The following is a 16,446-nucleotide window of genomic DNA, read 5'->3' as shown; positions in this document are numbered from 1 at the left end:
CAAACATTTCATTTCTAACACATCCACCCTCTTCCGCACAACCCTATTCATAGCCCACGCCTCGCAACCATATAACATTGTAGGAGCAACTACTGCTTCAAACATGTAAGGTTGAGTTGATAGGAAGGAAATCAGGTCTTCTTCGTCTGTGGTACTCAATGAAGATCAGGCGGCCTTTGTAGATTTATTACAAGAAAATATGTACGTCCATCTGTAGTACTCTGGGCTATAGTCTTATGACACACTACGACACACTCTAGTGAACAGTGTGACGATGCTGGCCAGTGTGTCCCCTCAGGTCACACTGGCAGGGGTTATATTGGAGTCCGTCAACACCCATTCAACAACGTGTTCAAATAACAGATCAGCTCTTACGTGTTCAAACATCCTGATTAACCGTGGGAACAGTGAGCCCGTGGCAACATGCATCTAACTCTATGTAACCCACAGTAAGATGATGATAACAAATACCTAATGAGAAATTAATGGTAGAGTGCGTGAGTCTTACATTTTGCTCGGCCACAACCTGGCTCAAGCTCCTGCCAGCCATGATAAGTTAGTGTTATACATGAAATAATACTGAATATAAGAGTACAGAAATAAGCAAATTGTAGGTATGTACAAGAGTTATTCCTATATCAACTAGTATGCTTGAGAAGAAGGATAACACACTTTACAATCATTAGATTATCATACAGATATATACATGGATATTATATATGGTGTAAACAAAATCAGTATGCAAATGAAATGAAAAAAAAATCAAAAAATCAAACAACTTATTAAATACATATTATTATGGAGTTAGATTTCTCCTTAGATAAGGAAGTGCTGCTGCAACTACCTTCTGATTTCTATATTAGATACCTTATGTCGTAGACGACAATATAACATAAATACTACGAACACAAATATAAGTGCAATAAACAATGAAACAATTGAAATTCCAGATATATGAGAAGCGTACTTAAAAGGTACAAAAGCCAGAACATCTATTGTAGAATCTAGATCGTTCTGAACCATAGATGGAAGATGTTGGATCTTTACTTCATTGATGATTGGTAAGTTGATGTTTTGGGGGATTCGTCCTAATAATCATGAGTGCCGAACAATTTGAAACTGGAACTGATAAGAATATATTGTTGTCCTAACTGAATGTGTCCCAGAAATAAATAAGATTTGGGATGATTAGGTGGGCAATGAAGAAGAACATTTTGTGGGTCTGGGAAAAACAGTACGTGATACTGGTCCATACTTTCAATGTAAGGTTCATTAACAACAATATCCTTAAAGGAACAAGAACGAAGAACGTTTTGTTGATGCCCAAAAAGTAGTTGGTACTTACATGAATTTGTTTGTGAATTATGGAAAACCAAGGCATGGGGGGAAAGGGGGGGTTGCAGATCAAGTTGTCAAGCAATGGTTTATGGCACAATGCTAAATCATCCATGGAGAGATGTGCAATCAATGAGGAATAAATATTTTATAATAGAAAGTTTATGTTATCAGCAAGGACGATAGTTTTTTGCGACCCTTTTGTATAATTAAAAGAGAATGGTATTACGTTCACAAGGCTGTAAGTATTGGAGTCAGTGAATGATATGTGGATAATGACCGCTTCGAGGATCACGTCAACCGTTAGTAAGGAGTAATAACTGGCCACATGATGCAGAGGGAGAGCTGGGGTGCAACCGAATTTCGTCATCGCTTGTTTAATGATACGTGTGAGTTCCGAGAAGGGAAAAAATGATGGCGTGACAACTTGGTTTACTAGATTATTAACATCTTCCAATAAGCCAGTGAAATGATAAGCATGATAAGTGATCTGGGCATATAAACTATCAACATATGTGGAAATAGTCACTATAGCATATATGGGATTAAGAGACTTTGACAGTAGTGCTACATGTTGTGTCAAGTTATTAACAGTTAATATTATGTCATTCAAATATTTAGAATGTTGTTTTAAGATCTTAGCTTTAGCCTTAATATACCTGTTGTTAAGAAGTTGTTGAAACTGTAAGGATCTAACCTGATTCCTAACTGAATTAAGTTCTTCCTGAGTAGCAATATCAAACAAATATGATTGGAGGGAACCTACAAAGTTAAGCAGACCTCTCTTGCTTCTCCTTCGCTTTTTCGTGTTCATCCTGGCATTAGTATTTACTGGAGATTCAATGCCTTGTATTATGTCATACAGAATCACACAGCTACTATTCAGTTTCCAGGTCCACTGGTTTAACAAAGTTGGAGGTGGCGATTATTTTAGATGTCTTGCTTGACTGACAATGTAGCACCTAGGTTGAGCCCAAGGACTTGTTACCCTCCTCCTTTCCGTCTGTTTTTCTGTCTCCTCTTCACAACACTCCCGAGAACCCTCCAGCAAACTCCACCACACTCCCCTTCCTGCCAAACCCTTCCCTCTACGTAATCAAGACAGACATTCATAGCTTCATATGCAGCTACCTGCTGGACCTGGACGATCATTTTATGTTGAACTTATGGTTCACATTCTGGCTTCATGACCACAAGCTGATAGCCCTTAAATCCAACAACATATATACATCCTGTTATACAACTGATGTTACTGTCTGACGTATGTATGGTGCGGCTTGATGACCTTACCTGCTGATGGTCAAACATGTCATCATGTTGTGATTTGTATGTTTTGTTGTGTGGCACAGATTCTGGTGTAGATATCTTTAATAACCTTTACCAGTTACTATCCAGTATAGTGAACGATAGACAGACTTACGTGTTACAGACTCCGTATGATAAGCACTTGACGAATCTCGAAACAACAAATTACTTGTTGGGTAAGATCAGAGAACGAGTCGTCCAGTGGCACAACATAAACCTACAACATGTAACAACAACAACAACAACAACAACAACAACAACAACAACAACAACAACAAACAACTGTTATGTGAAGATCTAGTTATTCAAAGTGAGATGATCACAAGGAAGTTAGGGATATAGAAGAGTAGGAGTGAGGTATAAGCTGGAGGCCCAGCCACCGTGGCTGGTGCTATATAGAGCAGTGAGGGATAACACCATATCTTAACCCCTGGTGATGTGTGAGCTTATAAACACTGGTGGTATTTATGGCGGCCACCAACCAGGAAGTAATGTTCACCAGGTATTGCTCTGCTCTACACTGATCCAACAACTACAAGGATAATGTTGTTATAACCTTCTTGATCATGCTGGTTATAGAAGTATTATAGATACATGTTGGTGACACAAGGATAATGTTGTTATAACCTTCTTGATCATGCTGGTTATAGAAGTATTATAGATACATGTTGGTGACACAAGGATAATGTTGTTATAACCTTCTTGATCATGCTGGTTATAGAAGTATTATAGATACATGTTGGTGACACAAGGAAAGGATAATGTTGTTATAACCTTCTTGATCGTGCTGGTTATAGAAGCATTATAGATACATGTTGGTGACACATCATAATGATGGTCTCGTCTGGTGTCCACATAACCACAGTACGTTACTACAGTACATACAGTAATATCAGTCGTAACAACACTATGTATGTAGTCGTGATTACCGTAACATGTGAGTGGCAAGACTGGATGACGTAACGTAACAATATCAGACTTCATCATTCTCAATAGTTTAGGTGGATCATGTAATATTTGGCGTTGCTTCATGTTTTATCAGATGATAAAATGATGGCTGGTCTAATGACCTTCACAAGTCACTGGTCATTAAATCCCACACAGCAACCAACCACTCAGGATGACCAGGAGGGAGCCACCTGGTGCAGACCAAGTGTACCAGCCTGGTGGAGAAGATCAACTGCTCCACCTCAGGATAAGAGCTGCTCAAGTTCTGTAGTGAGGGACACTCCAAGTGGCATGTGAAACTACCAGTCTTAGTTATAAACTACCACCCGGCTGGCCGGTGGGTGGCTGTGGCCAACATGAACCCAGGGGCTACACACACACACACACACACACACACACACACACACCGCCCACTGACCTGACCACCGGCCGGTGGGTGGCTGTGGCCAACATGAACCCAGGGGCTACACACACACACACACACACACACCGCCCACTGACCTGACCACCGGCCGGTGGGTGGCTGTGGCCAACATGAACCCAGGGGCTACACACACACACACACACACACACACACACCGCCCACTGACCTGACCACCGGCCGGTGGGTGGCTGTGGCCAACATGAACCCAGGGGCTACACACACACACACACACACACACACACACCGCCCACTGACCTGACCACCGGCCGGTGGGTGGCTGTGGCCAACATGAACCCAGGGGCTACACACACACACACACACACACACACACACACACACAGAGCGGCGCCAGGCTGGAGGCGGGGCATCGTGACGTCACAGGCAAGTCCCTCCCCCCGCCAGATCCAAACATGTGTTGTGTCTGGTGATGGCGGTTCAAGATTTCCCACATTTATATTGATCTTTACATTATCATCCACTCCCAAAGTCACCTGGCATTCTTGTGTTTCAACAACAGACGTGATATATGCAACACCAGGCAAACATTGTACCATTATCTGATAGGTTAATTGGTGCACAATCAAGAACCAGTGAATTTCATCGCCGCCATAAGTAAGTAAGGAAGGTGACTTTAATGATGATAAATACGACCTGGTATGGCTGTGTCTACACACTACCGCCATCTGGTCAACATTGTACATACCAACATTTAAACTGTGACATTCAACCACAAGGTTTAAAGTCGCTCATGAAAACGCGAACTTAAAATCTATCAATTTAAATCTACCATTCATCAATAAACATTTAAACACCATCATTTGAACGTAAACCTTCCAGCTGCGTTATTTTACCACAGTCCTTTAAGATACGTCATATAAACACAAAAATTAAATGTACGTTAAGCTTGTGCAAACTATCATTAAATATCAAGCTTTTAAATTAGAATTGTAATGAAAATGCGAACTTTTAACTCTGCCAAATTACAGCTATTGTACAAAATCATTCACTTAATTGACAAATTTTAATGTCAGTAAATTTAACGATATCCTTTGTGATTCATCTCTGAAACACAAACCTTTAAACTTTGTCTCTAGAACTGAACACAACCATTAAGTTTCATAACTGGAATGGAAATTTGGATAATCTATCAAAATTCGTCATATAACGCGAACTTTTAAATCCTTCCATTCAGTTGGGCCGTTACTTGCCTGGCTGCCATTCATAATATGTCCTTTTATATTGTATGTTGACTACGCTCTCATTCATTCGTCATTTGGATCGTCTCACTGATATTCCATTCATAAACTTCATTCCTGCAGCTTATTTTTGACCGCCATGTTGCTTCCTCAAGGTTTATAATTCTTTGTGTATTTAATAATAGAAGATTCAATGATATTTCTCGTGGTACTGGAATTAGAGTTAATAATGCCATCTCAGTTATTAACTCTAACTCAAGTACCACGAGAAATATCATTGAATCTTCTATTACTGAATACACAAAGAATTATAATCTTAATATTAGTGATGGTCTATACAAATTGGATAACTTTAATGTTGATAAAATGTGTAAACAATTCACCTTCTTGTCCACATAATAAGTTTATGATACGCTTGTTGTCTGTCTTGGACAATCACATGTTTACCATATGGCGTCCTAGCTACGTCTCTTCGTTGTATATCAACTGACTGTTATATTTCTCTCTTGTGTCTCCCCTGATGATGTGAGTTTTACACGAAAGTGCACTTGGGAACTTATCGTGTTTATTTTCCCCGTGGACTCATAGGAATATACTTGATCACGCGCAAAATTGTGATCCTTTCCAATATATATATATACACACACACACACACACACACACACACACACATATATATATATATATATGTATATATATATATATATATATATATATATATATATATATATATATATATATATATATATATATATATATATATATATCCTTCAGTATGTTTACTTTCGATAATAAAGAACAGAAGGAGCCAAGCAAGTAAATTTCGTCAAAGACATCTCTCTTTTCTAAACGCTGCCTCGCAAAGATTTTCATTAATTCAAATTGAAGAAACAGACGAATTTTCTATTGTCTGGTTAGCTCAGTGGTAGAGCGTGAGTCTGACACACTCAAGGTCGTGGGTTCGAGACCCACACCAGACATAATTTTTGTCTTTTTCTTTTTTCATTTTGTCCGCATCACATGTGTGCAACATTCAGTATGTTCGTCCAACGTTATAGTGAAGATCTTCACAATAAATTGGGGTTTTCGACCTTATCTGAAAGGGTCAGGTCCACCAAGACGTCCTTGAAATCTTCCAGAAGCTTCTGGCGATCCTCCTCCAACTGCTGGGCACATCAGAGTTAACATGGGCCGGACATCGGTTGTGGAACGACTTAATCTGCTTCCGGTAGTTAGCAGGGATGATAATGAGGGCTCTGACCTCATACCAGGTCAGCTTAGTTCCAGTCTATTGCTTAGTTCCAGTCTCTTGCAACGACAATAAAAAAGTAAAACTCATTTCTTCGTGGAAAATTGAGAGGAAAACACGACAGCAACATGGAGATTTACTCTGTGGTTATTTTGCCGGCTAGTCGGCAACGGTCGGTCAAACACTATTTTGCCGTGGTAATCTCAGTGCTTCATATAATACTAAGTCCAAAAAAATGTTCTTGGGGGCGTAGCTCAGTGGTAGAGCACTCGCTTGGCATGCGAGAGGACCCGGGTTCAAACCCCGGCGCTTCCATTTTTGTTATTTGGGAAATTCATTGTTTTCAGTCTTATATATATATATATATATATATATATATATATATATATATATATATATATATATATATATATATATATATATATATATATATATATATATATCGTCCGATCAGTCAAGTTAAGCAACGTTGGGTCTGGTTAGTACTTGGATGGGTGACCGTCTGGGAACACCAGATGCTGTTATCCCTGGGGATAGGGAAGAAAGTATACTTGCCTCGTATTCCCTGCGTGTCGTACAAGGCGACTAAAAGGGTAGGGAGCAGAAGGCCGGAAATCCTTTACTCTCATTTTCAATTTTTCAAAAGACGGAACAGAGAAGATATAAAGATATTGTAAAGATGTAACTAATATAAGATATAAGAATGAATGGAAGATACGGATGTAGCTGAAACAAGGAGTAATGAAGATTAAGGTGCAATGAAAATTATTCTGTAGTGAAGATAAATGTATATGTTAAAATTTTGTATTGAACATCAAGGAGTAATGATAATGGTGAGAGTGTAGTGACGATGAGGGTTCAGTTGGGGAGTGGTGGCAATTGCCTTTACAATGATAATAAGGAGGTAACACAATGAGGAACACAAACTTTCCAAAGCTACGTTCAAGTCAGACTTTGAACTAAGTTCGGTAAACAGAAGGATGATGTTAAGATGAGAGTGTAGTGAAGAAGAGTATAGTGATGATAAGGATATTGTCAAGATAGGTTGTAGTGAAGATACGAATGTAGTGAAGATACGAATTTAGTAGAGATGAGGGTTATTAAAGAGTAAAGTTTATTCAAAATGATTATGTAGTGAAGATGAGAACTACTTTTAGTGAACATCAGGGAGTGCAATGATGATGGTATGGTAGAAATAACGGTGTAATGAAAAAGAGGGTATAGTGAAGGTATAGTTAAGTGAAAATAAGCTAGTAGTGAAGATACACGTTAGTGAATATGAGGTTGCAGTGAACTTAACCTTATTGACCTGATCCCCCAAATCCTCCAAACTACGTTCAAGGGCGGATCCAAAGCCGACCGAAAAGGCTATTTCTCTGTGTATTGTTAGTGGTGGTGGTGGTGTGTAGGTGTGTGTAATCATCTATTTGCACTGTATTAGGAGGGAGTTTTACACTCGTGGGGCCCCGTGTAAGTACGTTGTTTGTGTGAGCGGGTAAAACCTAAAGCCTTCCTTGAAACCAGCTTAGTCAAGATAAGGTCATATGAAGATGAGGTTGCAGTGAAGATTATATTAAGCCTCGCATAGTGAAGATAAAGGGATTAAGGGAGAGATCAGTGGTTGACAAGGTAGCATGATATACCACTGCGTTATGATAACTGATAACGGAATTATTCCATGCTGGAGAGAGAGAGAGAGAGAGAGAGAGAGAGAGAGAGAGAGAGAGAGAGAGAGAGAGAGAGAGAGAGAGAGAGAGAGAGAGAGAGAGAGAAGGGAGACTGTGTGAGAGAGGCTGGACACGAGAGAGAGGCTTTAGATGTGAAAAAGACTGAAGGAAATAGAAGGTTAGGGTAAGACTCTGTGACGGAGAAAGATAATTGTCATAAGAGTTAGGGTGGACTGTAGAGAGAGAGGCTTAGGATTAGAGTCAGGCAGGACAGGAGAGAGAGGCTTGGGACGAGAGTCAGGCAGGACAGGAGAGAGAGGCTTGGGATGAGAGTCAGGCAGGACAGGAGAGAGAGGCTTGGGACGAGAGTCAGGCAGGACAGGAGAGAGAGGCTTAGGATTAGAGTCAGGCAGGACAGGAGAGAGAGGCTTGGGACGAGAGTCAGGCAGGACAGGAGAGAGAGGCTTAGGATTAGAGTCAGGCAGGACAGGAGAGAGAGGCTTGGGACGAGAGTCAGGCAGGACAGGAGAGAGAGGCTTAGGATTAGAGTCAGGCAGGACAGGAGAGAGAGGCTTGGGACGAGAGTCAGGCAGGACAGGAGAGAGAGGCTTGGGATGAGAGTCAGGCAGAACAGGAGAGAGAGGCTTGGGACGAGAGTCAGGCAGGACAGGAGAGAGAGGCTTGGGACGAGAGTCAGGCTGGACCACACCGACAAGGCATTTCTCCCAACACCTGCACACACACACACACACACACACACACACACACACACACACACACTTAGCAAACAACAACACCCTTCCCACAACACTCACGACACACCCTCCCGAATACACCCACAACACACACACCTCTTCTTCCATGCCCACAACACACTCTCCCACCGTACACCTGCGACACGCACCTTCCCCACACCACACGTCTCCAGCACACCCACACCACACATCTCGCCCACCACACTGTATCTGCTAGTATTGCATTGATCTTGTTATACATTTGATGTATTTTCAGTTTGACTTATGGTATGGCTACAGACTTCACGACTTCACCTGCTCATACCCATTAAAATTTAACAACAATCATACATTGTGTTATCATGAAGATAGATTGATAGATACATAAATAGATAGATATTCAGATAGATAAATGGATAGATAGGTAAGGCAACCTTCATCTTTCTTAGAAATCAATGATATCCACAATATCCTACAACAAATACATGTACATGGATGTAGTGATAATGTGGGTCAGGTATAAGGCCAGCGGTGTTGAAGGTATAGTGAATGTGACCATTGACTTGAACCATCAGGGTGTAGTGAAGATAAGGCTGTAGTTAAGATGATTCTTAAAGTGACTCAAGGTTGTTGTGAGTAAAAGGAAGCTTCGAAGATGAGTACTTCCTATCTGAAAGTCAACAATTACAAAATTGATGAAGCATAACAACGTCCTCGGACAGGTGACTACAACCATAGAGTGAGCCTGACTCTCACCTAACAACGTCCTCTCAATGACAAATGTCTTACCAGAATCTTCTAGAACCTTCCAGAAAACCATGAACTCTGCAGGTAAGGAGGAGGGAATGGCCTCTGGCTGCTGATGATAACCGCATTATTCCATATATATGCATATATATACTTATATTTGCATATATAAGTATGTATATGCAATATATAGAACAATGTGGCTATCAACAGTTTCTAAGAAAACTGAAAAGATGAGGTCCCACCGAGATTCGAACTCGGATTGCTGGATCCAAAGTCCAGAGTGCTAACCCTTACACCATGGGACCTGATAAGAAAAGATGTGATTTCATCTAAATGTTTTACATATAATCAGCCAGAGGCCATTCCTCCCTCCTTGCCTGCAAATGTCATTGTTTTCTGGAAGGTTCTCGAAGATTCTGGTAAGATGATTGCCATTGAGAGGACGTTGTTATACTTCATTTTCATTAATTTTATCATTGTTGACTTTCAGATATAGAAAGATAAATAGGTAGATAGATAGATAGATTAGATAGACAGATAGATTGACTGGTAAACAGATAGATATTTAGAGAGAAAGAGAGGTAAGGCTAACCCTTACACCATGGGACTGGAAACAAAAGATCTGATTTCATTTAGATGTTTCAACCACCATCACCAGCCAGAGGCTGGTTTTCTGGAAAGTTCTAGAAGATAGATACATAGATAGATAGATAAGGCAACTTTCAACTTTCTTAGAAATCATTGACGTCTGCATCATTCTGCAACAAATACATGTACATGGATGTAGTGATAATGTGGGTTAAGTATAAGCCAGTGGTATTGAAGGTGTAGTGATAATGACCATAGACTTGAACCGTAAGGGTGTAGTGAAGATACGGTTGTAGTGAAGATAACTCTTAAAGTGACTCATAAGGTTGATAGATAGATAGGGTAGATAGAAAGGTAAACAGATAGATATTCATACAGATAGAAAGATAGGTAAGGCTGTGTAAAAATACATAGTTGAATAGATAATCAAATACTGAACATTTCATATGCGTTTTTATAAGATCGAAAAGAAAACGAGATCAATGGTAACATGAGCCTCGGCCACGAGACAATGTCACTCGTTCAAGAGTCGGTTACGGGCCCCGCCGGCGGGGCTTGAGACTCGCCCGCCTGTTTCCAGGTGAGCTCGTTCTCAACGCCCCCGTCGATAGTGGCCGTGACCAACACATTAGTGGCACTGTCTGTCATCAAGACCCCGGCGGCGATAGCCTCGGAGTTGTTGTCCCCTGCAGCAGCCACTGCCACGGCCACGGATCCAGCCACGGGAGGCTCGTCCGCGTTAGACAACATGACCGCGATCAGGGACATGCATGCGAGGCAACAGCAGGTGATCCAGAAGAGGAAGGAGCACATGACCGTGGACCCCCGACCTTCTGAACACCTTCCAACTAATGATGACGCCGATTCCACTCACGCATTTCAACTTTCTTAGAAATCACTGATGTCCGCATTATTCTGCAAGAAATACATGTACATGGATGTAGTGATGATATGGGTTAGGTATAAACCAGTGGTGTTGAGATTCTAAATTAATGTGACCATGGACTTGAATCGTAAGGGTCTAGTAAAGATAAAGTTTTAGTGAAGATTGCTCTTGAAGTGACTCATAATGATGTTGTGAGTACAAGGAGTCATCGAAAGCTTACTCCAAGGATTGATAATGAATGATCCATAAGTCACCTGCTCTGGATATTTGTTCGGTAGTACACTGCTCTAGTTCTCCATCGCAAGGCAAAGATTGGTTTGTGATCAACTCTCATCAAGTCAGACCCAAGCTTGTTAATCTAAACGCCCACAGCCATCATGGAGGAACAACTCTAAAGAACTTCATGCAACAATTAGAACAAGAATTTCCATTATGATTTCAATAATGAGGATGTGTCACCTGCAGTGAACATCATTAATTCATATAAATCTTTTTCACTGCCTATCTGAAAGTCAACAATTACAAAATTGACGAAGTATAACAACGTCCTCGGACAGGTGACTACAACCATAGAGTGAGCCTGACTCTCACCTAACAACGTCCTCTCAATGACAAATGTCTTACCAGAATCTTCTAGAACCTTCCAGAAAACCATGAACTCTGCAGGTAAGGAGGAGGGAATGGCCTCTGGCTGCTGATGATAACCGCATTATTCCATATATATGCTTATATATACATATATATGTATATATATATATATATATATATATATATATATATATATATATATATATATATATATATATATATGTATATATATAGTAACGTAAGGGTAAGAGAGATGTGTGGAAATAAAAAGAGCGTGGTTGAGAGAGCAGAAGAGGGTGTTTTGAAATGGTTTGGGCACATGGAGAGAATGAGTGAGGAAAGATTGACCAAGAGGATATATGTGTCGGAGGTGGAGGGACCGAGGAGAAGTGGGAGACCAAATTGGAGGTGGAAAGATGGAGTGAAAAAGATTTTGTGTGATCGGGGCCTGAACATGCAGGAGGGTGAAAGGAGGGCAAGGAATAGAGTGAATTGGATCGATGTGGTATACCGGGGTTGACGTGCTGTCAGTGGATTGAATCAGGGCATGTGAAGCGTCTGGGGTAAACCATGGAAAGCTGTGTAGGTATGTATATTTGCGTGTGTGGACGTATGTATATACATGTGTATGGGGGTGGGTTGGGCCATTTCTTTCGTCTGTTTCTTTGCGCTACCTCGCAAACGCGGGAGACAGCGACAAAGCAAAAAAAAAAAAAAAATTTATATACAATATATAGAACAATGTGGCTATCAACAGTTTCTAAGAAAACTGAAAAGATGAGGACCCACCGAGGATCGAACTCGGATTGCTGGATCCAGAGTCCAGAGTGCTAACCCTTACACCATGGGACCTGATAAGAAAAGATGTGATTTCATCTAAATGTTTTACATATAATCAGCCAGAGGCCATTCCCTCCTTGCCTGCAAATGTCATTGTTTTCTGGAAGGTTCTCGAAGATTCTGGTAAGATAATTGCCATTGAGAGGACGTTGTTATACTTCATTTTCATTAATTCTATTATTGTTGACTTTCAGATACAGAAAGGTGGATAGATAGATAGGTGAACAGATAGATATTTAGAGAGTTAAATAGGTAAGGCTATGCATTTCAACTTTCTAAGAAATCGTTGCTGTGCGCATTATTCTTCAAGAAATACATGTACATGGATGGAGTGATGATATGGGTTAGGTTTAAAGCCAGTGGTGTTGTGGTTGTAGTGAATGTGAACATTCACTTAAACCGAAAGGGTCTAGTGAAGATAAGGCTGTAGTAAAGATAACTCTTGAAGTGACTCATAAGATTATTGTGAGTACAAGGATGCATCGAAGATGAGTACCAGACAAGCAACAGGCTAAGTTCCAGGGTCAACAAGCTATGCTAGAGGGTCAGGAGGTATCTCATGATGAAGAGTCAGTAGTGTATTGCGGGGTCAACAGACTGCTTTCTAGAGTCATTAGGTTATGCTAGAGGGTAGATAGCTCTTGCTGGAGATGCCAAGGCTGTGGTAAATGACAGTATATCACGGTGATGAATGACTGTGCTAACTGGAAGTATGCTTTGCTAAGGTAGGAAATGACAGAGAGCTAACAGGTTATGTTGATTGGTTTGTGGACTACTAATCCACTTTAATGTCTTAGTACGCAAGTCTTGAAAGAACTGTTACGTTCATGTAAGCAGACCACATAAATGGGTCATGAAATTACCTTAGATTGACAAGTTAAAGTAGGCCAGATAGTTACCATCAAGAGTCAGTAGGCAATAGTAGTGAGCCAGCAAGCAGTGATGGTGGGTTGGGATGCCACACTTGAGGGTCAGCTCAGATACATGTTTGGTCATTAGGCCTTTTTGAAGGTTCAGTGAAATACGTTGGTCTACCAGGCCATGTCAGAGGGTCAACTGACGACATTACAGGATTAGTGGATCACGTCAGAAGTCACACCAAAGGCTGCTGGAACATTTTCCACAGTCAGTTGTGGTTTAATATTTGTGATAGTTTATCAGTGAACCACATGGTAGGGAAGGTTAGTAAGCCAAGCAAGAGAGGTAGGAGATCCATGTGAAGTCAGTAGGTCATTCTAGAGGGACAAGAGGCCACAATATGCGTCATGTAAGCCAACCTAAGATCAGAAGGTCGCGCGAGAGGGTCAAGAGGCCTAGATAGGTATGTTCATGGGAGTACATGGGAAGAACAAAGCACAGGATTCTTGATGGCCCATGCCAGGAGTAAAAAATTATGTGAAGGAACACCATGTGGTATGGAGAGAGTTTACTCTCACTAAAATATCAAATGAGAGAACGGGAGAAGTTCCTGACTGAGTAAAGCGGCAGAGGTTGAAATATGAAAGTTAAAAAAAGATTTGAGCTTTAAAAGAGTAAAATCAAATCATATTTTTCTTTCTTGAACCAAACTTATTCACTGATACTAGATATCTACGTTTTTGTTTAGCTTTGATTTAAAGATTCTGATGGTCTTCACACTGGCAACATCTGTTGGAAATTCTTTCCAATATTCTACAACTCTACAGCTGATATTTTTTTGCCAACGGTACTATTACATCGCTCTCCTTCATATCATACCAATATCTATGGATGATTGCGCTAAAATACAATTTCTACCTATATGTATTTTCTAAAGTTCATTTATTTCCCTCTGTTTAATTTCAAAACATTACAAATCAGCGTTGTAATAACATGAACATACTGGGCATAACCGTATCCCCCACTCTGTCCTGGAGACCCCATATAATTAATATCAAAAAGCCTACCTCTCAAAAGTTGGGAGTGTTGTATAGTGCCGTAATACCTTTCCTTGAGAGCAAATGTTTCACATCTATAAGAGTTTTATTTACCCAGGTATGGAGTACTGATCACGCTCCACTTGGCTGTTAACTAGAGTGGAATCAAAAGCCATTTGTCTCTGATTCTCCTGGCATTGCCTCTCTTGAAAATTCCCTTTAGCACACTGAGATGTTGCTGCTCTCTCTCTCTCTCTCTCTCTCTCTCTCTCTCTCTCTCTCTCTCTCTCTCTCTCTCTCTCTCTCTCTGCAAGTCCCTACACGCATTTGGCTGCTGCTTCCCACAGCTTCTGTTCGCAGACCGGCCAATCGAGAATTGACTCTTATGATGCCTCTTTCTACCCTCAAATTTTCTTCCTTCATTTTTCTTTTTCCTTCATATGACCTCGCTTTTTAAAGAGTCAATTCTACAAGCATTTACGGAGCCTGAAGTTATTTCTACTTTATAGATATTTCTTTCTGCGTTACAAAAAGTTAAGTCCATAGGGAGATGCCTGCTCCGACTGGTGTATCGGGCGTCTGGAGTTTCTTAGGAATGATTCAGTACTTGTCCATGTTTTTACCTAGACTGGCAGACATGATTAAACCTCTAAGGGAACTGACGAAAAAGGATACGTGTGGTAGAAGGCTCACAGCTTTGGCGGAGGCGTTCTCTAGGTCTCATCAAGGTCTGGCTCACACATCTCTGGCGGGGATATTGTTCCGGTCCCATCAGGGTCTAATACAGTCCCTGGTAACTCTCCTCAGTCTTCCCTTTCCGTTCATCCGTCACACCTGCTCTCCTCTTCAAGTCTCTCTCACGTACGCAGAAGTTGACGACGTTTGCTCCTGTACATCTGATCACCAACTTCAAACACATATGACCGAGGTGAAACTTCCTGTAGGCATATTCCAGGGGTACAATCTCGACTGCCAGGAAGTCGCATGCGTATTGTATCGCCTGATGAGATAGGAGGTGGTGGACGTCTGACTCGATTGTGATAGTGTGCCTGGTTAGTTTTCCTTGCAGTGATGTCCATAGTATCTTGCTCCGTGGTGTGGCGTGGTTGTAGCAGTACTGAATTATGCTGCATGACTGTCTTAACAGTGGCGATCCATGGAGCGTTGTGCTGGGGTTAAATGCATGTCTCTCTCGGAGTACTACGCTAGTTTATAATGAACAGTGCCATGAACTGTGATTGTCCAGACAACCTGCACTTGGTAAACATCCTCTTCACCGTTTTTATAGTGTAGACTTCCGATTCTGAGTCTTCCACGATGTATGTGCAGTAACTCCATTTTTTCTAAGACTTAGGTTCATTTTGCAGTTTTTGTTTGTTTCCAATCCTGTCACATTATTCATTCTAGTGTCATACACAGTGATCTACACTGTAATCTGCTTCACTTTTTCATTGATATCTGAGATCATTGTTACAAATGATATTGACACTAGACTTCTTCCTTGAATTAGTCCCAAAAGAACATTTTCTGCTTCTCACAATGTTGTATTTGCTGCCATCTGACTTTTCAGTTAGAAAGTGTTTGATTCAGTTTTCACCTTTAATATATTGTTTTGCCACTTTCTTTGATAACGCTAGTTTGCTGTATCAGATGCTTTAGCAAAATCAAGAAAAACATTTTCCATCCTCTTTCTTTGCAGTAGAGTTTTGAATTAGTAGTTGTGTGGTTGTAAATGAAGCCTAATTGAGAAGGTTAACCAGGGTGTCTTGTAGTGGTACAAGCAATTGGAAAAAATGAAAAAAGAAAGACTGACAAAGAGTGTATCCTGTATGTATGTCAGTAGCAGAGGCAACAAGGGGTAGGGAAATACTGAGAGGGTTGGAAGGATATAGTAAACAGTGCTCTAGGATATCAGGGCCAGAAAATTCAATAAAGTGTGAGTGAGGTATGTACTGGGTAGAATGAAGTAAATCAGTGTGGTATTTAGGAGACAACATGCAGTCAGCAGACTAAACTAAGTTAGTAGAAGTGTTGAGAGCTA

The 16,446-nt window shown here is 40.8% G+C and overlaps 1 non-coding gene across 1 annotated transcript; it reads left to right on the top strand.

The window, feature by feature from the left end:
* Positions 1–6,116: 6,116 nt before the first annotated feature.
* TRNAV-GAC (transfer RNA valine (anticodon GAC)) lies at positions 6,117–6,188 on the top strand. The gene has a single exon. It is a non-coding gene; the product is annotated as a tRNA-Val (tRNA).
* Positions 6,189–16,446: the final 10,258 nt, after the last annotated feature.

Source organism: Panulirus ornatus, chromosome 12 (assembly GCF_036320965.1).
Source record: "Panulirus ornatus isolate Po-2019 chromosome 12, ASM3632096v1, whole genome shotgun sequence".
NCBI classification, from domain to species: domain Eukaryota; kingdom Metazoa; phylum Arthropoda; class Malacostraca; order Decapoda; family Palinuridae; genus Panulirus; species Panulirus ornatus.
The sequence above is the reverse complement of the archived record's forward strand: the minus strand, read 5'-3'. Positions and strand labels throughout refer to the sequence as shown.